General features: G+C 42.9%; 1 protein-coding gene across 2 annotated transcripts in view; it reads left to right on the top strand.

Moving 5' to 3' along the window:
• The window catches only part of LOC122554152, a 342,532-nt gene that overhangs the window by 219,222 nt on the left and 97,984 nt on the right, over positions 1 to 25,326 (top strand). The gene's annotated exons all lie outside the window — the stretch shown is intronic.

The raw sequence follows: 25,326 nt of genomic DNA, 5'->3' as shown, positions 1-25,326 counted from the left end.
GGGATGGGGCAGGACAGAGACAGGGGTCGATGATGGGGCAGGACAGAAAGGGGAGACAGTGATGTGGCAGGACAGAGAGAGGGGGACAGTGATGGGGCAGGACAGAGAGGGGGTACAGTGAAGGGGCAGGACAGAGCTGGGGACAGTGATGGGTTTGGGAGGGAAAACTAGTCCCCTCCCACTCCCTCCTCTCCCCATCTCTTCACAGCCGCACTAAGTTTAAAGCTTTACCTGTTTAATTGAGCAAATTTCAATAGACATGGCCAAACCGTACAATGTAAACAACAATGTTCCATGAACACTACTATCACCTCTTCTCTGATACATCCTGGATTAGGTCACACTTCCAGAATGCGTGTTCTTTTTCTTAATAAAGCCACTTCAGAAAAGCAACCAAGCCCCCATTATTCACTATTTGAAATCCAAACGCTTAAAAAATATAATATCTATATAAAGCACACACCTCTTCCACCATTTTGAATCACGGATGTGTTACAGATGCATTAAGTGGATAAGGCTGTAAAACTGCTTGTGAAATGCTGTTTTTTTTCATGATCTAGGGTCTGTATACTTGGACTAAATGGTTTTATTCCCTCTGGTAGTTCTGATAAATTCTATGTAAACCTTTCTGTTGACCTGAGATGGCAAGAAAATAAGTACTTGTTAAAGATCTGCATTATTTTATGTTATCAATCTGGAATACCTTCTTATCACCTTCCTACCTCTCTAAGCCACTTCCCTCCAAAGGATTCTTCTTCAAATCCACTTTATTGTCCAAACCTCAAGTGCCATGATCTCATGTTTCCTGACATGGTTCAGTATCATGGTTGAGAGTGTGTTGCTGGAAAAGCTTTTCCTGCTCCTCGGATGCTGCCTGACCTGCTGCGCTTTTCCAACAACACACTCGCAACTCTGATCTCCAGCATCTGCAGTCCTCACTGTCTCCATCGTTCAGTATCATGCCCTGTTTAATAATGCTCCCATGAAAGTGGTTGTATGAATGTACATTGTGATTGTTTTCTGAAATGTCTACTGAGGGAAACTTAGCCAGGGACAAGACTGTAGTTGGCCCAAAAATTTATCAGCCCTGCAAACCAAACACTAAATAACAATAGCAATGTTAACAACCTTAAATCACAATCATGAGGTACAGGGCACATAACAAACTCTGCTGTCTGAACATCCTGGGTCCCCTGACAGTGTGTTTTCCTGCTCTGTCACTCATCCAGCCGTCTGTATTTCTCACGCACTCTTAAAGATGTCTGGCGCAGTCATGCAAAAATGCCAAGAAAGGATTACGAGCATTCAGAATTAATGGGCAGGAAAAGAACCAGCCAGTCCAAGCAGCTTGCTCCACATCTCTGACGGCTGGAATAAGATGACCCAGACACTAGTCAGCACTTTAACTACAAATGAAAATGCCAATGGCAGGTCTGTTACCATCCCAGTTTTGGAATAACTGCAATCTTCACACACATCTCTCCACTTTGTAGCACAGATAGTTGTATTCTAAGGGACAATGACCACAACCTGGGAGGTGAAGTACAGCTGTTATAGTTGCGCAAGAAACGTTGCATAGAAATCCTTCTCTGTGTGGGCTGAAGCTGTAGTTGACTTACAGCTAGTAATGCACATATTCTCTGCTTAATAGCACTGTGGGTGCAGCTACAACACGTAATGGTAAGGGTAAAGATGGCATAGTCCTACCAGAAGAAAGTGAGGACTGCAGAAGCTGGAGAATCAGAGTTGATAAAGTGTGGCATTGGAACAAGCACAGCAGGTCAGGCAGCATCTGAGGAGCAAGAGAGTCAAGGTTTCAGGCATTAAACTTCTTCCTAGTCCTACCAAATGATATGCTGCTCTCCTGTTAGTGAGAGATGGGCTGGTGTTGGTATAACCTGAGGGTCACCATGCTTCAGGTGAGGGAAGAAGTTGAGGTGCATGCGTCACAATGAATGACGAAAGTGGCTCACCACCAACTTCCCATTTGGGAAAGGGCAGTAAATGCTGGTCTTGTTAGTGACGCCAACATCCCAACAAAGGAACGAAAAGAAAGTTTACAGGAATTAACCTATTTTTTATAATCAGTTAGACCGAATTTAATCCAAAACGATAAGGTGTCTTGCAAGAATCTGTGAAGAGGACCATGTGTGAAAGCTTAATGATGTCAACATCATGACACATTATACAGTATTTTCCAATTTAAAAACCTTTAAAATTAAAAATTTCTGAATCTATATTAATGTTAGCATGAATTGCTGTATAATATGTTACGGGATTAATGCAAGATCATATCACTATTTATGGTTATCACAAAAAGTAATATTATTTTATATATTGCCCTTTTACGAACAAACTGTACGGAACTACACAGCTTACAACAAAACTTGGATCTTGAGGTTGAATCTTTATCTCAGGAAGTAGGGGTGCAGACCTCATCTTGGTTTAGACCCTGAACTTTTGAAAATGGGTGAGGGAGGAGTTAACTATCAGTGAATAGGATGATGTCAGGGGGCTAACCCTATCACTGACCCAGAGAAAGGGCCCAGGTTAGCCATTCCTCTAAAGGCAGTCAGCAAGTTCATGGAGCTAGAAAATTAACCAGAGACCTTTCATACTGAGAGGAGCAGCAGGCTGTCATGGAAGGGAAAAAAGAGAAGGGGTGGGGGGGCTTCAATATGGAGGTGTCTTCGCTCTTACTGTATTCCACCCTTCAATTTAGAAATTAATTCAGTACGTCAGGCCACTTCTTAATGGCTTGGTGGGGTGCAAGCCCCGTGGTTGCTCCTGCCCCGAGACACACCGGATAGAATGTAGAGATTCCTTTACTTGCCCTCATGAGATTACCAGTTGCAGGGACCCTAAATCTAACCTGAACGCTGATTCTAACCCAAACCTGAACCCGAGTCCCAACTCTAACCTTAAACCTAACCCTAACCCTAACCCTAATACTATCCTATTCCTGGGACCCTAACCCTAATCTATTGCAGGGACCCTAACTCTAATCCGAACCCAAACCCTAATCTATTGCAGGGACCCTAACCCTAACCCTGATGTGAACCCTAACCCTAAACTATTACAGGAACCCTAACCCTAATCCAAACCTATCACAGAGACCCTATCCCTAACCTATTGAGGGACCTTAACCCTACTCCTAACCTATCACATGGACCGTAACCCTAACCCTAACCCTAACCTATCGTAAAGACCCTAATCCTAACCCTAAACTTAAACATAACCCTAACCTATTGCAGGGACTCTAGCCCTAATCCTAACCCTAACATTCACCTGTCACAGGGACTCTAACCCTAATCCTAACCCTAACACTAACCTACCGCAGGGATTCTAACCCTAATCCTAACCCTAACCTTAACACTAACCTATCGCAGGGACTCTAACCCTAATCCTAACCCTAACACTAATCTATCGCAGGGACAGTAACACTAATCCTATTGCAAGGACCTTAATCCTAACCCTAACCCTAACCTGACCCTAACCCTATCCTGAACCGGAACTCAAATCTGATTCAGTTATGATTTGGAGATGCCGGTGTTGGACTGGGATGTACAAGGTTAAAAATCACACAACATCAGGTTATAGTCCAACAGGTTTAATTGGAAGCACTAGCTTTCAGAGCGACGCTCCTTCATCAGGTGGTAGTGGAGGGCTCAATCCTAGCTATCACCCATTGTTAACAGCTAACCTGAGAATGCAACTTTTAAAAAAAAGTTTTGTGATTTACACATTAAAGAAGTGAAACATTCATGGTATTCAAACAGATGAAAGACTTAACAATCAATTTTTCAATGTATAATTTCAGTTACATCACACTGTAAATGTTTGCTATAAATTCTGTGTTAGGATTGAGCCCTCCACTAAGACCTGATGAAGGAGCGACACTCCGAAAGCTAGTGTGCTTCCAATTAAACCTGTTGGACTATAACCTGGTGTTGTGTGATTTTTAACCTGATTCAGTTGGGTCACTTGGATGTCTATTTTGTAATGCAGTGCCTGCCCCAACCTCCATAAAATGCTACAGATATTGGGCCAGTTGGTACTTTCCACACTTAGATCAATCGATTTTTTTTGGAGGGGGTTAAGAGTATCAAGGAATAAAAATTAAGAATGAGCTATTTGGAACTGAGGTACAGATATAATCAAATGGTACAACAGACTGATAGGACTAAAATATTTGGATGTCACTCAGAGATTAATAAGGCATTCTATGAAAGCAGTTCTTCCTTTAAATTAAACAGAATTTCACAGAATTTAACTAGTAATGTTGGGAACAGGATGCAAAACAGCTTGCCAATTACATACGTTAGTAACAAACATTTTACCCCACAAACATACTTAAAATCCCTTTGGTCTCTGATGCTTTGTTAGCTTTGATCTTTGATGTGGTTGTAGGCAGAAATGTATGCACCGGTCACAAATCTATAAGTGAGAGTTTGTGTTCCAATCCTTTTGATATTCAGACATTATTTGACGTGCTTTACATTCTATAGGTGAGAATACCTCCTTGCCATTCCTTAAAATGTTGCTCATTCCTTTTCTCATTGTCTCATGCTAAACGACGAACCACAGCAAGATGCAGAAACTGAATGAGCCTGATAAGTTGTTTATGAAAGACGATTAAGTTTCTAACAGGGTAGGTGGCGGTTCAATATATTAAAATTCCCAAAGTGTAAAATGCTCTAATGTAGTGGTATTTAACACTAATGTCGGTTGGTTACTTTGCTGCTTCATTAGTAATGGATACTCAGGGGAAGCTGTGCTGGCAATACCACATGCTTAAATTTCAGCTCTAAATTCTTGCCAGTGAGGTATTTTTATATGGAGTTGAGATTAGTGCCAAGCGAAAATGTCAAACCGACCTGCACTTGATCAATGCAATCAGGCCAGCTTTGGATTCCGTACAAGATGCCAGATTTCTCTGTTTACAAAGGAATCGAAAACTGAACTGACAAAATGAAAACATGGACTGGAGCCAAACTATTGGCATTGGAGCTATGTTGGTGCACCATTGTCTTGGCATTTGTTGAGTTGCACTCAATCCAGATTAAAACAGACCCCAATATCAAATGGAATGGTGTTTTGTTGATGTGATCGATAGTTGTGAAATAGCAATCATATGGCCTGGATTCTTTTGTGGCATTAGGAAACTATCCTTATTCTTTGAAGGCTTGAGCATGGATCCACCTGGAGATAATGGAGCCTTCCTGGTTATGATGGTCTTGAAAGAAAGGACAATAGTGCTTGACCACTCATGAGAGTCCCTGCCTTTGGACCAGTGTAAATGGAGAAGGATCATTTTTTAAAAAACACTAAATTCTTTGAGAAACTTTGTCAGGAGCATGGCGAGATATAGTTGAGGTGCTGTAGGAGTGAACAAACTGCCAAACAACCCGTCCATTCAACCTTCCTTTGCATTCAATTCCCACCACAATATAAAACAACGCTGTTAGGTTTCCCTAATTGATTCTTGTGACTGCATGCTAACCTTTTGTGATTCATGCACCTAAACAATCAACTGCCTCTGCATTTCTGAGCTCTGCAACCTCTCACCAACAAGATGAAATGCTTGTTTTCTATTCTTCCTGTCAAAGTGGGCAATTTCACATTTTTCCATGTAGTGCTCCTATTGCAGTATCTTTGCCCATTCACTTGACCAAACCACAACACGGTGGAATTTTTGCTGCTTATGATGCTCCAGCTGTTTGTCAAACCCGTCCTCTACCCATTTTCATTGCCCACCTTCTAAAGCCCTTGCCAGCGTGCTGGCACTGCCCATGATTTCTACTTCCCTCCTTTCCCCTGGTTGTGTGTTGTAATGCTCACAAAATTATCTTTTGTTATTAGACACCCCAGAAATACCTGGGAAAAGTGCCCACCCGACTGATGTTGGAAATGTAGGTGCGAATTAAGCAGTCACAACGACACTTAAATGGTTCAACCTCATTCAGAATAGAACATTAGCTTGTCCAGTCCTCCAGCAACTGAACCTAACCTCCAGCTCATTTACCACTGATGTGGCATGGCTGCACTAAGTTTTTTTTATTACTCATTCATGGGATGTGGGCATCGTTGACTGGACCAACATTATTCTGGATCAGTGGTGCTGGAAGAGCACAGCAATTCAGGCAGCATCCGAGGAGCTTCGAAATCATTGCCCATCCCTAATTGCACAAAGAGCAGTTAAAATCAACCACATTGCTCTAGGTCTGGGGTCGCATGTAGGCCATACCAGGTAAGGATGGCATTTCCTTCCCTAAAGGGCATTAGTGAAACTGATGAGTTATTCCCTGACAATCTATTCATAGTCATCATTAGACTTTTAATTCCAGATTTATTTTGTTACATTCAACTTCCACCCATCTGCCATAGTGGGGTTCAACCCCCTGTCCCCTGGGTCTCAAGATTAACAGTCCAGTGACAATACAATACCACGAGGCCATCACCTTCCCTCAATGATCTGCAACATCAAGGATGCGCAATAATCACTCACTTAATTATTTAAGGTAACAGTTGTTAGATGTTAGCTGTGTGATTTAACACTGTCTTCCCTGGATGGATGTGACCTTGAAGAATGTATTGGCCTAGTGTATTATTAATCCAGACAGCCAGGTAATGTTCTGGGGACCTGGGTTCAAACCCTGCCATGGCAGTTGATGGAATTTAAATTCAATAAACACATGGAATTAAGAGTCTAATGATGACCATGAAGCCATTGCCAATCATTGGAAAATCCCATCTTGGTTCACTAAAGTCCTTTGGGGAAGGAAACTGGCATTCCTATCTAGCACTGCCAATGGTTGGAGAACAAGTAGTCAAAGAAAATCTGTTGGATTTTAGATGAGGATTGCAAAGATCTAAATACAAAGATCTAGAATCATACAATAATGAAGAGGCCCTTTGGCCCATCGAGTCCATACTGCCAAAAATACACTATTACAGATACTACGCAGAACAGCTGTTTTCTATTTACTCTGTGCTCCTCCAAAACTTTTAACACCTCTAACAGGTTTGCCCCACAACCTGCTGTGCTCCAAAGAAAACAACCTGAGCCCGTCCAGTTTCTCTTCATCGCTGAAATACTCCACCCCAGGCAATGTCCTGGTGAATCTCCTCTGCATCCCTGTCCTCTGGAAAAGGACACATTTGACTGGCGATGCTTGCAAATGCTTCAAACCTGCCTCTTCAGCTGCACAGTTGTTAGATGTTCGCTGTGTGATTTAACACTGTCTTCCCCCGATGGATGTGGCCTGGGGGGATGTATTGGCCTGGTGGTATTATTAATCCAGAGACCCAGGTTTTGCTCTAGGGGCTGGGGTTCAAATCCTGCCATGACAGCTGGTGGAATTTGAATTCAATAAACATCTGGAATTAAAAGTCTAATGATGACCATTGATGATCGTCAGAAAAGCCCACCTGGTTCACTAATGTCCTTCAGGGAAGGAAACTACCATCTTTACCTGGTCTGGCCTACGTGTGACTCCAGACCCACAGCAATATGGTTGACTCTTAACTGCCCTCTGGGCAATGAGGGATGGGCAATAAATGTTGACCTGGCCAGTGACACTGTCATCCTGCGAATGGATAAAAAGAAAATGTGGCGGAGTTACCAGGTTTTGCCATCTGTTGTGAGACGACTTCACTTATCTATTGCCTTCTGCTGATTTTTTTTGTTACTCAGATAAAAAGAAAGGCTTGTATTTACATAGTGCTTTTCATTGTTGGTGGTGCTTCATGGATGCACAGTTCTGGATGTTAGGTCTGTCCCATTAACCAGAATAGTAATAGCATGTTGATTGTTGGCAGGAGGAGAGAGATATAGCAATACTAGTGTGTCTGTGACAGATAGGGGTGGGAAGGGTCAGAGTAAATGCCATGTTGGTACCCTCACCAACCTTCTTATTCTGCATCTTTGCTTTCCTCTGAACGTCCTCTAAGTATTGTTCAGTGTGAAGATTTTTAAAATCATTGATTGAAGGGGCTTGGTGATCAGCAGGAGTTTCCCCTACCCTGATTGGTTCTGAAACTATGAGATCTCACATGATCTAGTGACAACGAATGAGATTGAATACACTAATTCATGTCAGAACCTGCCATGGTGGCATTTGAACTCTTGATCAGACCAACACTGACTTGGCAACTGGGCCTGTGCATTCTATAATGCAACATAGAATCATAGAATTTTACTGTACAAAAGGAGGCCATTTAACCCATTGTGTCTATACTCCAAAAAGAGTTACGCAGCTTGTCCCATTCTCCAGTCCTATCTCCATAGCCCTCTAACTTCATCACTTTCAAATACCTATCCACCTCTCTTTTGAAACTTCCTATAGAATTCACCTCCACCACTCTCACAGGCAGCACATTCCAAATCCCAACAACTCTCTGAGTAAAGAGGTTTCTCCACATCTCGCTTCTAGCTGTCTTGCTAACAATCTTGAAATTGTGATCCCTTGTTACTGGACTTGGGCTATTATTGCCTGACTAGATCAGAGAAGTCAACTAAGAGAAAGTGAGGACTGCAGATGCTGGAGATCAGAGTCGAGAGTGTTGGTGCTGGAAAAGCACAGCGGGTCAGGCAGCATTCAAGGAGCAGGAGAATCGACGTTTCGGGCACAAGCCCTTCATTTGTGTAGAATTTTGTTTATCACCAGGAGAGTTATCATGTATGATGCCAAAGTATCTCTCCTGGTAAAGAATGAAATTATAAAATTAAATATACACATCAAATTGAGACTAAATGGTGCATCCTGTATTGAATTCAAGTAAATGCCTGAGACGATGTATATTGTTTTGTTTAATCCCGTGTAATAAGCATTTTGCTTATCTTCCAGTTCCCTGAGTGAGATGATTGGCAATTTTAAACTACAGTAATTTGTGAAATTGAAGTTTTGCCTTTTTTTGTTGGAAATTTATATGGTTTTAGATTTCTACCCCTTCAGAATATGTTATTTTACAGATCCACAAGCAAATTAAAGGATATTATTCACTGCATATAAATACAAACTACACTGCAAAGCTAGTGAATGCCTAAAAGCCACCAAGTTAAAATGTTATCGTCTTCCAATGTTACTAAATATGTTGCCATAATTTGTACGTCATTTATTAACCTAGAAAATCAACCACTAAGTTTGATTATGTCCTACATTCAATATATTATATCATAGTTTGTCAGACATTTATTTACTAAGCAGCAAATCAGAGTGATATCAAGGCTTCCTTCATGTCAGTGACCCAAGTACAACTGTTTCAGCTCAATGGATGGACCATTGCCAATTCAAAGCTTTTGAAATTTATTGCCTAAGAATTTAAACAATCTATGAAGTTGCTGGAAAGGAATATCACATTCTTCCCATCAGCCACCCTCCCGCTGTCCACTGTCACAATGTGTCACTGTCACTGACTGGCCTGAGGTGGGGCTGGTGCTCTGAAAGCTCCTTTTACTTCCTTACTGTGAAACTACATGACATCGTAACCTTTAAAGAAATGCTCTAAGACAGCATTTAAAGAACACCCAAATCTTTTCTGACCTTTACTTTTAAGAAATGCTTTTATTTTGTTCTCTTGCCCAATGAGTTGTGACAAATTATTTTCCCTGTGCTGTGTTTTTGCAACAAGTTTGAGATGCAGTCTGAGTCCATTGGCTTTTCTTCCTGCTCCTGCATTCTTACCCCTGTTGCTCCCAAAGATCACCTCTTGGCTTCTTCTGATTCCTCAGTACAGGCTACCCCATGGTGATATCATCCAAAAATGTAACATTGGTTTTTCACCTGCACACTGTTGGCACTCAGCTCTGTCTCCCCGAACCATTCTCTCCAAGCCTCCACTGGTTTTACATTCCAGTGAACTTATCTGACACCCAGTATTGGATGTGCAGACATTTCTTCCAAATAAACATTGTTTTCTAGTCTCTGCTCTCATCTGTTTGCTAGTAAACAATGCCCATCCCTCCCCTGGTAAATGTGAGACTAACCAGTCTGTTTGAAATCTCATGTCATATTTGAGTCCAAGGCAAGCTCACATCATAACTAAGAACACCCTCTTCCATCTCCAGTACATCACCTGACTTTTGCCCTGTCTCAGTTCACATGCTGCTGAAACCCTCATTCATGCCTTTGGTTATCTCCAGACTTGACTATTCTAACATGCTAGACATTCGTTCCCCAGATTCCATTCTCTGTTGACTTGAGATCAACCAAATCTGCTGCCTATGTCTTAGCTTGCAGCATGTCCCACTCCCAGCTCTGTACTTATTGATTAACACTGTTTCCTTGTCGAACAATTTCTTGATTTCAAAGTTCTCATCCTTGTCTTCAAGTTGCTTCTTGACCACACTACTTCCTTTCTCAATGATCTCCTCTCGGATTACAATTCCATGAAATACTTGCACACCCTTTATTCTGGGGAGAAAGTGAGGACTGCAAATGCTGGCGATCAGAACTGAAAATGTGTTGCTGGAAAAGCGCAGCAGGTCAGGCAGCATCCAGGGAACAGGAGAATCGACGTTTCGGGCATAAGCCCTTCTTCAGGAATGAGGAAAGTTTGTCCAGCAGGCTAAGATAAAAGGTAGGGAGGAGGGACTTGGGGGAGGGGCGTCGGAAATGTGATAGGTGGAAAGAGGTCAAGGTGAGGGTGATTGTGGTCTGATGATGGAGGAGTCCAAAGACTTGCATATCCTTGGTGGAGTGGGAGGGGGAGTTGAAGTGTTGGGCCACAGGGTGGTTGGGTTGGTTGGTCCTGGTGTCCCAGAGGTGTTCTCTGAAATGCTCCGCAAGTAGGTGGCCTGTCTCCCCAATATAGAGGAGGCCACATTGGGTGCAGAGGATGCAATAGATGATGTGTGTGGAGGTGCAGGTGGATCTGTGGCGGATATGGAAGTTTCCTTTGGGGCCTTGGAGGGAGGTGAGGGGGGAGGTATGGGCGCAAGTCTTGCACCTCCTGCGGTTGCAGGGGAAGGTGCCGGGAGTGGAGGTTGGGTTGGTGGGGGGTGTGGACCTGACAAGGGAGTCACGGAGGGAGTGGTCTTTACGGAATGCTGATAGGGGAGGGGAGGGAAATATTTCCTTGGTGGTGGGGTCCCTTTATTCTGCATTGTTGAGCATCCCCAGTTTTAATTCCTCCATTCTGGCTGACTGTTGTTTCAGATGCCTAGTGCCTACACTTTGGTATTCTGTCCTGGACCTCCTTACATTTCTCTCTACCTTCCTCCTTTAAGATAATTCTTGAACATTATCTCTTTAATCGAGCTTTTGCTTATCTGACCTAACATCTCCGAGGTCCAAGTCCCATCTGCTCTGGAGGTCTGTGAAATGACATTTCTGAACAATCTAATTAGAAAATACCTCAAATATTTCCTCAGTAGGACATCTGTGTACTTTTGCCGTGAATCAGGAAAGACCAGTCTACACATGAAGTGTGTAACAATATTTTTAGATAGTTTCTATATTGTGATCATTTGAAATTTGAAATTTATACATTTGTCCTGAGGATTGCAACAATAAAAGTTTTGCTTTGCAGGCTTTTGTGGTGCAGTGGCCAAGAGGCCTAGATTCAGATCCTAGCTGCTCCAAAGGTGTGTCATAGCATAACTGAACAGGTTGATGAAAAACATTTTAAATCTTCCCTGAAGGACTCTTGTGCTGCAGTGGTAGTGTCCACAGCTCTGAGCAAGGAGCATCAGGTCCCACTTGCTCCATCATAACATCTCTGGACAGGCTGTTTCGAAAATATCTCCTTGGATGAAAGAAAGCTGCGTGTGTCTTTTTTAACTCTTTAAGGCGCTTTACATATCTTGAACACTTTTCCTTCTTCTGTCCCACTGAAAGAAACACCGTTGCCACTTCAAAAACTAGAACGTAGCTCGAGTTAATCAAACAGCTTCAAATATGGCCAGACCCCACTGATACACAGGCTATTGGCTCAATCAATGAAAATCAAAGATACAGCTCCAACTGTATCTCAGATAGCACTGCTCCCATCTCACTTCCAATAGTCCCACCTTAAAACTGAAATCCGTTTTCTTAAAAAAATATGAATGTTACAACTCTGAGGAAAACAGGAAGTTCGAATCTGGTATTATTTTTGGATTGGTTTCGGAAAGACGACAGCACGAGTTCTCAGCAGATCATTTTTGCTCTCGTTGCTCCCTGTATCCCAGTGCTTCCACTGCAGCTTATTCCTGGCATTGGGAAAGCAAGTGCATCATATCCCAGCGACGCGAGGAATTGGCCTCTTTCATGTATTTGCCTCAAAAAGACTTAAAAGGTGCTTGATGAGTGGGTGGGCAAGTTAACAATTGATACTCTTGGATGGTGATTTACATTGGCAAACATCCAGAGCAAAACTCTGGCTCAGGCCTCACTGTTTAATGCATTTTCTTAAAGAAAAGTGCTGATTTTACATTGGCTGCCTCCATCCAAAAGGTTTACATTGCAGGGAAGAATATACACAGCGTTTACTCAGCACTGAGACTGGAGCTTAAGTGAGGCTTGTATTTCAGTTAAAAAGTTCACCGTTGGAGGTCAGAATGTTATGCAGCATCTCTCACATCATCTTTGCTCATCACGTGCCATCTATTTTCAGCCTATAGTTTCCTTCCTTGTTCTTCTATCTGAGTAAGTTACAAAATAGTCACTCACTTTGTTACTATAACATAACTTGCTCTTAATTCCTTAAAGGGGAAGGAGGTGCCAGAGAACAGCTTTCATGCAAAATTGTGACCCAGGTTTGTATGGAATTGTGTGAATATGCAGGTCCAGGAGCAGGCCATTTCCTGCTGTTCATATCCAACTTGAGTCTCTTCCCACTCCTCGTCAGTTAACCCCATCAACATATCATCTTCCTTTCTTCCTACATCCAGCTTCCTGCCACTTAGCTCATCTACTCCACATTACAGTAAATTCCACATTCTCCCCATTCGCTGGGTAAAGAAATTTCTCCTAAACTTTCTGTTGAATTTATTAGTGTTTGGCTTTTGTTTATGGGCCCTCTTTCTGATCTGACCACCATCTTCTCCATGTCTACCCTGTCAAACACTTTCATATCTTAAAGACCACTGTCCCATCACCCAACCACCTCTGCTTTAGGCAAAATCCTCAACGTGTTTGAATTTTAAAGAAGTGACAGCCTACCCTTTTAAAATTATGATCATTTATGACCTGAGTACAAACTAAACCTTTTCTTTTCCTGTTTGGTCACATCTTTGTGTCAGTTCTGTACATATTTTGTTCCTGAGTCTATGTTTAAAATAGAGGGCGGTACGGTGGCTCAGTGGTTAGCACTGCAGCCTCACGGTGCCAGGGACGAGGGTTCGATTCCAAACCTGTGTGGAGTTTGCACATTCTCCCGTGTCTGCGTGGGTTTCCACCCACAGTCCAAAGATGTGCAGGTCAGGTGGATTGGCCATGCAAAATTACCCATAGTGTTAGATGCATTACTCAGCGGGAAGTGGGTTACTCTTCGGAGGGTTGGTGTGGACTTGTTGGGCTGAAGGGCCTGTTTCCACACTGTAGGGACTCTAATCTAAATGAACTGGTGTTCAAATAATTCCATCATCCCACCAGTGATGGCACTCTAGTATAAGTTGCCATTGTCTCAGAGGACCATAGGGCTATTCTCTCCTTAGAGAGCTATCACTGGTATTGCGTTTAACTTGAGGATCACCATTTCTAAGGTGAGGGGAGAGGTTGAGAAGGAGGGTCCTTCATGGTAACCTCAGCTAGTGTGGGAGTTAAACCCATGCTATTGGCATAGAGTCATAGACATGTACAGTTAGGAAACAGATCCTTCTGTCCAACTCGTCCACGCCAACCAGATATCGTAAGTTAATCTAGTCCCAATTGTCAGTACTTGGCCCATATCCCCCAAACCCTTCCTGCTTATATACCCATCCAGATGCCTGTTTCACTCGGCATTGCAAGCTACCCAGTTGATTGACCCCAACCTCCCTATGGCACTTCAGCAGCTCTCTGTTTAGCATCCTCTCTTCCTCAGCTTCCCCCTCACTCCCTGCACCCAACTCCTTGTAACCCCTCAGTGTTTCTCAGGATAGAATCTTACACTCTCACTAACTCACCTGCTGTGTTTGTCAAATTGTTCTAAGTTTATTATTTGACCAAACACCAACAGGAGGTGGTAATGGCCTCGTGATATTATCGCTGGATTGTTAATCCAGAGACCCCAGTAATGTCCTGAGGATCTGAGATTGAATCCTGCCACGGCAGGTAATGGAAATTGAGTTCAATAATAATCTGGAATTAAGAGTCTAATAATGACCATGAATCCATTGTCAACTGTTGTAAAAGAGTATCTGGTTCATTAATGTCCTTTAAGGAAAGTAACTGTCATCCTTACTTGGTCTGGCCTCTATGTGACTCTAGACCCACAGCAATGTGATTGACTCTTAACTGCAGTAAATGCTGCCCTAGCCAATGGTGCCCTCATCCCATGAATGAATAACAAAAAAAGCTTTAAATGCCTCTCCCAAGTCACTTCACAGAACCATTGTGACATTGACCTCCCTCCAGCAATCTGAAGTTAGGTAGTCAAAACCTTTGTTGAGGGTGTAGATTTAAAGAAGTGGCTTTAGGCAAGATAGAGAGATGGAGAGGAACTCCAGGCTCAGAGGGAACTGAAGGCCCGACCATTTCTGTTTGTCCAATTAAAGACAGGAATATACAAGAGGCCAAAATTATGCCAGCACTGAAATCGCAGAGGGTTGTAAGGTTAGAGGATTACAGCCAGACCATTCAGGAGAGATGTTAGGAAGCAGGTCTACACACGAAGGATGGTAGGCATTTGGAATGCTTCCACAAAGTGGATGTGAGATCAGTTGTTAATTTTAAATCTGAGATAGATACATTTTTGTTAAGCAAAGGTATGAAGGGATATCGGCCAAAACCAGGAATATGAAGTTAGACCACAGATCAGCAATTATCTCATTGATTGATGGAACAGACCTGAGGGGCTGAATAGCCTACTCCTGTTCCAGTGTTCCTAAGAGAATGCAGAGATTGGGAAGGCTGAGGCCATGGAATGATTTGGAAACAAATAATGAGTAATAATCATGCAACATAAAAGATTCTGAAAAGACAAAGAAAAAATACCTGAATTTAAAATAAGAACTGAATTTCGTTTGCAATGCTGGGTCTGATTATATTTTGAATTATCATACCTTTACTGCATCTAAACTACTACAATTCATGACTTTCTGTCTTTATAGCAGATGTATACTGTATTAACAAACCAACTATGGTTAGTGTTCCTTTTTAAATCAAATTGCCATTATCTGTAACTCCCTCCTCCAATTCCTCTGCCTCATTACCTCCATCTTCTCATTTAGGCTCTCAAAACCTGCCTTTCTTTGTCGTCCCTTCCTCCCCACGCCACTCTGTCTCTTGACCTGCCTTGGATTTAAAATTAAAAGAGGTCGAGGAGAATTTTTTTTCCACACAGAGGGTTACTAAGACCTGGAATTCATTACCTGAAAGGGCCTGGGATGCATGATTCAGAGAAAATTTCAAAAGGTAATTGGAACATATATTTGAAAGAGGAATAATTTGCAGGGTTAAGGGAGAAATGCCAGGATATGTGGCCGATTGCAGAAATTCTTCAATAGAGCTGTTACAGGCAGAAGGGGCCAAGTTACCTCTATGACCCCTGTAATTAATGACACACTTTCAGAGAACCCCTTATTTTAATTTGCTGAATGATTAGTAACTGAAGGCAAACAGTGCTTTCATTGTAGAAAAGGCTTACAATAGCTTAATAAGCCAATGGGAGATGGACTATAGAATTGGACAGAGTACGTAGGCTTCCCTGTGGTATGCAGACTTTTATTTCAAAACCTAACTCGTCTTTAAAGGGAACTTCCAAACCCAAAATAACAAGCACAAACAGTTGCATGTTCCATAACATTGTGAGTGCGTTATGATTCGGTAAATGTATTAATGCATTGCATAGAAATGTCTGCATATTAAACCACCTTTTATTAAATGAATGTGAGGGACTTCATAACTCATCAGCATCAAGTGCTCTCTCGTGGTTTAACACTCGGAGTTTTGCATTGTACAAGTTAATGTGGTGAAGCCAGCATTTCCATTATGTTCGATAAAATTTTATACAGCGAATAAGCTGTGCTTTTAAAAACCGACATCAAAGGACAGCGAGCACAGGACCATGAATCTGCAGATGGCTGAGGTTACTTAGGGTTGGGCGGGGGGAAGATTGGTGATAAGAGTTACCTGTGCAAGTCTACCTAGGATGGAAATGTTTGAATAATTCTGCTGTCAATAACACTTAGATGCCCTGTAAGCAACTGAAGTTGACTTGCATGAAGTGACCATTCTCCACTGACTGCGTTTTGCTGGAGAACTAATCCTGCTTGAGTTGGGAGACTCCATTAATTGTAGTTTTCATCCTGGTTTTCTGTAAATTAAAGCCTAACGAGCCTCCAACTCATTGGTCAACATGGTGGCGCCAATATGCATTAGACTATAAACCCCAACCATCCACTGCAGTTTGGAGCTGGCATCAGGAGTTGTTGCCCTTTCCTTAATTTAAGATACTGAGCCTAAGCAAGAGAATGTACTGAGTCAAACGATCTCCCAAATCTGGTTTGTTCACCATTCCCATTTATAATTGCTTCATTATTGGTAGCCATGCCTTGAGTGCCTACATCTCAAGCTCTGAAATTGCCTTCCTACACATCTCTGCTTCTCTACTTCACTGACTTCCATTAAAATCTACCTATTTCATCCATATGTTTCACCTAACCTAATATGTGGCTCAATGTCATATTTTGTTTTATATCACCCTTATGCAGCACCTTGAGACTTCTCATTAAGTTAAAGGCACCCATGGCTCACATGGGTGGCATGATAGCTCAGTGGTTAGCACTGCTGTCTCAAGGCGCCAGGGACCCGGGTTCAATTCCAACCTCGGGCAACTGTCAGTGTGGAGTTTGCACATTCTTCCCGTGTCTGTGTGGGTTTCATTTGGGTGCTCCAGTTTCCTTCCACAATCCAAAGATGTGTAGATTCAGTGAATTGGCCAGGGCTAAATTGCCCATGGTGTTCAGGGATATGTAGGTTAGGTGCATTAATAGAGGCAAATTAGAGTGATTATGTAGGGGTGAGATAACTCCAGTGGGTCAGTGTGGACTCATTTCTACACTGTAGAAATTCTATGATAAGTTGTTGTCATTGGGTAGGTGAGAGGAGGACTCATTGCTGGCAAAGAGAAGCTGGATATAACAAGCAGCAACCTGAGCCAGGATGTAGGCCGTAGGTGCCAAATTACATAAAGAAAGGCAGAATAATTCAGCAAAGTTACACCACAGAAACTGGCCATTCAGCTCCACTGCTTTATCCTGGTATTTACACTTCTAATATATCATTGTGTTATATTTACCATCATTCGAGATGGGATAGATTCAGAACACTCAGACCTGGGCCTCTATGAGTTGCTGTGGGCCACCAGCACTCACTGGAAGTGGATTGTATAGGTGAGCTGATTGTGATTAACTTGGACAGCAAGACAACATTTGACCAAGTGCGATATCAGGGAGCCCCAGCCAAAATTATAGTCAGTGTGAATGGGCAAGGGAAGGAAGCAGAGTATCTGTTGGCTGGAGGCATAGCTCACACGAAGACACATGGCTGATGGACGTCAATCATCCACCTCCAGGACAAAGTATGGATTTTTTCAGCTGGTATTATTAAGCATCATTCACTATTCTTCAGATTGTGTTAATGCAAGGTGCCACAAAGCCTAACTTAACATCAAGACTTGATCTGATAATTGTCAAATAACATGCAAGTGTGAGTTGACCATATCCAATAAGAGAGTTGAACCATCTGCCCTTGATTTTCAATGGCATCACCATCACTGATTTGTTCACCATCAATGTCTCTGAGGGTTAACATTGACCTGAAACTGAATTGCACCAGTGATATGAATAATATGCCTACACCAACAGGGGATACAATGGCTGGATTCTCTTAAGATTCACATGCCGGTTCATTTCAAGAAAGCTAGAATATGAGACCAGAACTGTACTGCTGAGGCTGTATAAGGCTGTGGTCAGATTGCATTTGGAACATTGTGAGCAGTTGTGAACCCTGTATCTAAGGAAGGATGTGATAGCATTAAACAGAATACAGAGGAGATTTACAAGAGTGATCCTGGGATTGAAGGGCTTGACGTATGAGGAGCTTTTGAGGATTCTGTGTCTGTACTTAATGGAGTTGAGAAGGATGAGAGGGGATCCGAATGAAATGTATAAAATACTGAGAGGCCTAGAAAGAACGGACTTGAAGAAGGTGTTTCCAACAGTAGGCAAGACGAGAATCTGAGGGCACAGCCTCAGAATGAAGGGACGATCCTTGAGGGTGGTGACTCTGTGGAACTCATTATCACAGAGGGCTGTGGAGGCCAAGTCATTGAGTGTATATAAGACAGGGATTGATTGGTTCTTGATTAATAATGGGCTCAAGGGTTAAGGGGAGAAGACAGGAGAATGGGGTTGAGAAACATATCATTCATGATCAGGGTAAATAGACAAAGTCTTTTCCCTGGGGTGGGGGAGTCCAGAACTAGAGGGCATAGGTTTAGTGTGAGAGGGGAAAGATATAAAAGAGACCTAAGGGGCAGATTTTTCACACAGGGGGTGATGCATGTATGGAATGAGCTGCCAGTTGATATGGACCAAGTGCTGGCAAATGGACTAGATTAGGTTGGGATATCTGGGTCTAGACTAGAGTGGTGCTGGAAAAGCACAGCAGTTCAGGCAGCATCCGAGGAGCAGGATTAGATGCTCTATTCCTGATGAAGGGCTTTTGCCCGAAACGTCGATTTTCCTGCTCCTCGGATGCTACCTGAACTGTTGTGCTTTTCCAGCACCACTAATCCAGAATCTGGTTTCCAGCATCTGCAGTCATTGTTTTTACCTGGATGGTGCCAAGCTTGGTGTTGTTGGAGCTGCACACATCATGCTCCTGGCTTGTGCCTTATAGATGGTGGACAGGTTTTGGGTAGTTGGCCTTTTGCCCGAAACGTTGATTTTACTGCTGCATTGGAACCATTCAGGACAAAGCAGCCCACTTGATTGACACTATATCCACCATCTTTAACATTCACTCCCTTCACCATCAGTGCACAGGAGCAGCCGTGTATTTTGTCTCAGCCTTGATCTTTTTCCAAAATGAAGAGTTGTGACTGATTTCAACTGAGCAGACATCCAAGCTCAACTTCACCCTGTTTTGACCTGCCTTCTTAACAGATAAACTTTTTCCACTGGTTGAGATTTTAGAACTATAGACTGAGAGTTAGGACCAGACCATTAAAGAGGGATGTTAGGAAACACAGGGTGGTAGATATTTGGCTCTCTCTTCTACAAATGCCAATAGTCGCAGGATCCATTGTTAATTTTAAATCTGAGCTGGATAAATTTTTGTTAAGCCAAGGTATTATGGGATATGGGCTAAAGATCAGCCATGATCTCATTGAATGGTGGAACAGGCTTAAGGTCTACTCCTGTTCTTATGTTCCAATCGTGAACACTTCTCAATCTGGCTCATTGACAGATTGTCCACTCCCTAGTCAAGAGACCTATGCCTAATTCCCTCTGCTCCAACGCTGATTGAGATCAGTCTACTCGGAACAGGCTTGGGAATGGACCCAGTACCTTCTGATTTGTGATAATTTGGAGATGCCGGTGTACTCCACAACCACCTGATGAAGGAGCGGCGCTCCAAAAGCTAGTGCTTCCAATTAAACCTGTTGGACTATAACCTGGTGTTGTGTGATTTCTAACTCTGATTTGTGAGGCTGAATTTTGCCAACTGAGCCTCCAGAAGCTAGGACTTTGTGGAGAGCTTTGACTGTTCAGGAGGTTACTCCTTTATTCGGTTCAAGATCATTTCACTTCGAGTGCTTGCCAATTGTGATAACAGAACAGAGCAATAAAGATTTATTTTAAGAGCTGAACATGCAATTATTGTTAAAAAAAAACTAACAGGCAATTGCACAATAATATTCAATAAACACAGTGTATTCGACCGGTGGTGAACAAACAGCGAATAGTGGTACTCATTTCCTGCTCATTTTCTTAATGTTATTTGCATGGACTCATTTAATTTAGATTGAATTTGAATTAAATTATGCAGATGGATTTTATTCAAATTTAAAGCTGAAGTTGGAAACCTGCTGTTGTGCCGACATGTCATATTCCAGAACATATTCTACTTTGTTTGAGTAATCGGATGGAGGCTGGAATTGTGATCATGTGACATGTACATTACTGGGAGTGCAAGTGAGGTTGATGATGTCAAGACAGTCATATCTGTATTTGGCATTTCACTTTATTTTTGAACTGGCCGGCATTGGACAGGCTCCAGATGATCCAATGTCTTTCTGTGCCTCTAATCCAGATTTCCACTGGCACGGTGGCACAGTGGTTAGCCCTGCTGCTTCACAGCGCCAGAGACCCGGGTTCAATTCCCGACTCAGGCGACTGACTGTGTGGAGTTTGCACATTCTCCCTGTGTCTGCGTGGGTTTCCTCCGGGTGCTCCGGTTTCCTCCCACTGTCCAAAAATGTGCAAGCCAGGTGAATTGGCCATGCTAAATTGCCCATAGTGTTAGGTGCAGGGGTAAATGTAGGGGAATGGGTCTGGGTGGGTTGCGCGTCCGTGTGGACTTGTTGGGCCGAAGGGCCTGTTTCCACACTGTAAGTAATCTAATAATCTAATTCCAGGGAAGAGTTTCATGCCAACTACTGTCAGAATTGAGGGACCCAGCATGGAAATCATGAACTCAGCAAGTTAGGAATGGCAAGGCCTGGGACAGGATGTCAGAGAGGGCAAGGCTGGGGAGCAGAGCCAGCTGTGCGAGAGGGAGATTGGCTGGGAGGGGGGAGTGATGGCTCTTGTGGTGCAGTGGTAGTATCCCTCCCTCTGAGCCAGGAGGCCTGGTTTCAAGTCCCACCTGCTCCAGAGATGTGTAATACCATCACTGAACAGGATGATTAGAAAATATCTCACAGAGAGTGGAGAGCCTGGAGAGGGAGGTGATCTGAAAGAGTGTGGCCCAGGAGAGGGAGTGATCAAAGAAAGGCTTCATTTTGGGGAAATCAAAGAGACTAAGTCTCACTGCTCATCATTGAATCAAACAGGAGGATAGGTCATTGCAATTAGTGTCATATCAATCCAGAGCGAGTCTAGAGCTAAATATTACATTTAATTGAGTCAACCTATAGAGAAAGCTGCACTAAATGAGAACTTTGGCAGGGATGAAGATGCTGCTGAAGTCATGGTGAAAGGGAGGATAGTGGTAACACTAGATGGGCCAACCATTGATAACGAGAAGGTCTTAGTGTGGTGAAGGTTGGGCTGAAAGTTGACAAATCACCAAAGCCAGATGCAATATATCCAAGGAGACTAAAGGAATTAAGGAAGGTTATTACCACTGCTTTCCTTATTCTTCCCTTGGTAGTCCTTTGAGATGAAGGCAATAGTTTCTGTTGGCCAGAAGCAGCCCAGTGAGTTTTTTAATAGGGTTGTTGCACTGCAGCTAGTTCATTTGGTTCTGGCTGGCCCTGTAGGTTACTCCTACTCTAATCTGTCACAGGTATAGTAGAAAGGTTTATAGGTTGATAAGGCCACTGTCCACTGCCCCCGACCTCACAAAACCTCCCCTGCTCTGTATTAGTGGGCTAGTCATACAGTCATAGAGATGTACAGCACGGAAACAGACCCTTCGGTCCAACAAGACCATGCCGATCAGATATCCCAACTCAATCTAGCCCCACCTGCCAGCCCCTGGCCCATATTCCCTCCAAACCCTTCGTATTCATATACCCATCCAGATGACTTTTAAATGTTGTAATTGTACCAGCCTCAATCCCCTTCCTCTGGCAGCTCATTCCATACACGTAACACCCTCGGAGTGAAAAAGTTGCCCCTAAGGTCACTTTTATATCTTTCCCCTCTCACCCTAAACCTATGCCCTCTAGTTCGAGACTCCCCCACCCCAGGGAAGACACTTTGTCAATTTACCCTACCCCTCATGATTTTATAAACCTCTATAAGGTCACCCCTCAGCCTCCATCACTCCAGGGAAAACAGCCCCAGCCTGTTCAGCCTCTCCCTATCGCTCAAATCCTCCAACCCTGGCAACATCCTTGTAAACATACCAAATGCCTTCTTCACTACCTTATCTACCTGCAACTCCACTTTCAAGGAGCTATGAACCTGCACTCCAAGGTCTCTTTGTTTAGCAACACTCCCTCGGACCTTACCATTAAGTGTATAACTCCTGCTAAGATTTGCTTTCCCAAAATGCAGCACCTTGCATTTACCTAAATTCAACTCCATCTGCCACTTCTCAGTCCATTGGCCCATCTGATCAAGATCCCGTTATAATCTGAGATAACCTTCTTTGCTATCCATTTATACCTCCAATTTTGGTGTCGTCTGCAAACTTACTAACTGGACCTCTTATGCTCACGTCCAAATCATTTACATAAATGATGAAAAGTAAAGGACCCAGCACCAATCCTTGTGGCACTCCACTGGTCACAGGCGTCCTGTCTAAAAAAAAAACCCTCCACCACCACTCTCTGTCTTCTATCTTTGAGCCAGATCTGTATTCCAGCACACATCTACCACTCTGCCCTCATCAATCCTCTTTGTTACTTCTTCAAAAAGCTCAATCAATTTTGTGAGACATGATTTCCCACACACAAAGCCATGTTGACTATCCCTAATCAGTCCTTGCCTTTCCAAATACATATACATCCTGTCCCTCAGGTTTCCCCCCACAACTTGCCCACCACTGACGTCAGACTCACTGGTCTATAGCTCCCTGGGTTGTCCTTACCACCTTTCTTAACCTTTCTTAACCAAACACACAATTTCTTTAGTTATCCAGCATTCCCTATACCTACAGCCTTTCCTTTCACCATAACAGGAATATACTTTCTCTGGATTCTCGTTATTTCATTTCTGAAGGCTTCCCATTTTCCAGCTGTCCCTTTACCTGCGAACATCTGCTCCCAATCAGCTTTTGAAAGTTTTTGCCTAATACCGTCAAAATTAGCCTTCCTCCAATTTAGATCTTCAACTTTTAGATCTGGTCTATCCTTTTCCATCACTATGTTAAATCTAATAGAATTATGGTCGCTGGCCCCAAAGTGCTCCCCCACTGACTCCTCAGTCACCTCCCTGCCTTATTTCCCAGGAGTAGATCAAGTTTTGCATCTTCTCTAGTAGATATGTCCACATACTGAATCAGAAGGTTTTCTGGTACACACTTAATAAATTCCTCTCCATCTAAACCCTTAACACTATGGCAGTCCCAGTCTATCATAACCATCCTATTATTCTTACAGATAACTTAAATCTACTTACAAATTTGTTTCTCAATTTCCCTCTGACTATTAGGGGGTCTATAATACAATCCCAATAAAGTGATCATTCCTTTCTTATTTCTTAGTTCCACCCAAATAACTTCCCTGGATGTATTTCTGGGAATGTTCTCCCTCAGTACAGCTGTAATGCTATCCCTTATCAAAAACGCCACACCCCCTCCTCTCTTGTCTCCCTTTCTGTCCTTACTATAGAATTTGTTTCCTGGAACATTAAGCTGCCAGTCCTCTCCATCCCTGAACTATGTTTCTGTAATTCCTATGCTATCCTAGTTCCATCTTCCTAACCATGCCCTGAGTTCATCTGCCTTCCCTGTTAGGCCCCTTGCATTGAAATAAATACAGTTTAATTTATTAGTCCTACATTGTCCCTGCCTGGCCTGACTGTTTGACTCACCTTTGTTCTCAATTGTACCAGTCTCAGATTGATCTCCTTCCTCACTATCTCCTTGTGCCCCCCCCTCCCCCACCTTACTAGTTTAAAGCCTCCCAAGCAGCTCTAGCAAATCTCCCTACCACTATATTAGTCCCCTTCCAATTTAGGTGCAGTCCGTCCTGCTTGTGCAGGTCACTTCTACCCCAAAAGAGCTTTCAATGATCCAAAAACGTGAATCCTTCTCCCATGCACCAGCTCCTCAGCCATGCATACATCTGCTCTATCTTCCTATTCCTGCCCTCACTAACTCATAGCACCGGGAGTAATCCAGATGTTACTAATCTCGAGGACCTCCTTTTTAAATTTCTGCCTAACTCTCTTTAATCTCCCTTCAGAACCTCAACCTTTTCCTTTCCTATGTCGTTTGTTCCAAAGTGGACAATGACCTCCTGCTGGCCCCTCTCCCCCGTGAGAACATTCTGCACCCTCTCTGAGACATTCTTGATCCTGGCACCAGGGAAGCAGCACACCATTCTGCTTTTTCTCTGCTGGCCACAGAATCATCTGTCTGTACCTCGGACTAGAGAGTCCCCTAATATAGTTGATCTCTTGGAACCCGACATACCCCTCATTGCAGAGCCCAGTCTTAATACCAGAAACTTGGCTGTTCGTGCTACATTCCCCAGAGAATCCATCACCCCCTACATTTTCCAAAACAGCATACTTGTTTGAAATGGGGATAGCCACAGAAGACTCCTGCACTAACTGCCTACCTCTCTTACCTTTCCTGGAGTTAACTCATCTATGTGACTGTATCTGTGACTTTTCCCCCTTCCTATAACTGCCATCCATCACATCCCCTTGCTCTTGTAAATTTCTCATTGCCTCTAGCTGTCTCTCTAACTGATCCATTTGATCTGATAGGATTCACAACCAATAGCATTTATTGCAAATATAATCCTCAGGAACCCATGAACTCTCCCTAAATTCCCACATCTGACAAGAAGTCTTAGGAGTACAGTGCACAATTTTACAAGTTGCAGATGACACAAAACTTGGCACCATTATGAATTGTGAGGAGAACAATGATAACCTGAAGAAACATAAGCAGGTTGACTGGATATACACATGGTAGATTACATTTATTGGAGAGATGGGTGAAGCGATACATTTTAGTAAGAAGAACAAGTAAATGATCAAATCATTATGAAACAAAATCCATCCAATAAAAATGCAGAATTAGTTAACACACATAACTTGTATTATGAAAATATAAATATCTAGACTTCAAAAACAACCTACACTGAAGCACATATACAGTTCAGTTTAAGGAGGGAAAAGAATTCTCTCTACATTGTTCAGTTTAAAAAGAAAAATACTTTCTAGTCCAGGGTATTTCCTCCTGAAGATAAAAACTAATGAGGTGCAGAATATTCCAAAATCTATCAAATGCTGGCCTTGCAGGTGTGATCAAATCACTAATTGCACACAGCTGGTTCTGGGGTCTTGGC

The sequence above is a fragment of the Chiloscyllium plagiosum genome, chromosome 11 (genome assembly GCF_004010195.1).
Source record: "Chiloscyllium plagiosum isolate BGI_BamShark_2017 chromosome 11, ASM401019v2, whole genome shotgun sequence".
In the NCBI taxonomy this organism is placed as follows: domain Eukaryota; kingdom Metazoa; phylum Chordata; class Chondrichthyes; order Orectolobiformes; family Hemiscylliidae; genus Chiloscyllium; species Chiloscyllium plagiosum.
This window is presented reverse-complemented; position numbering and strand designations above follow the sequence as displayed.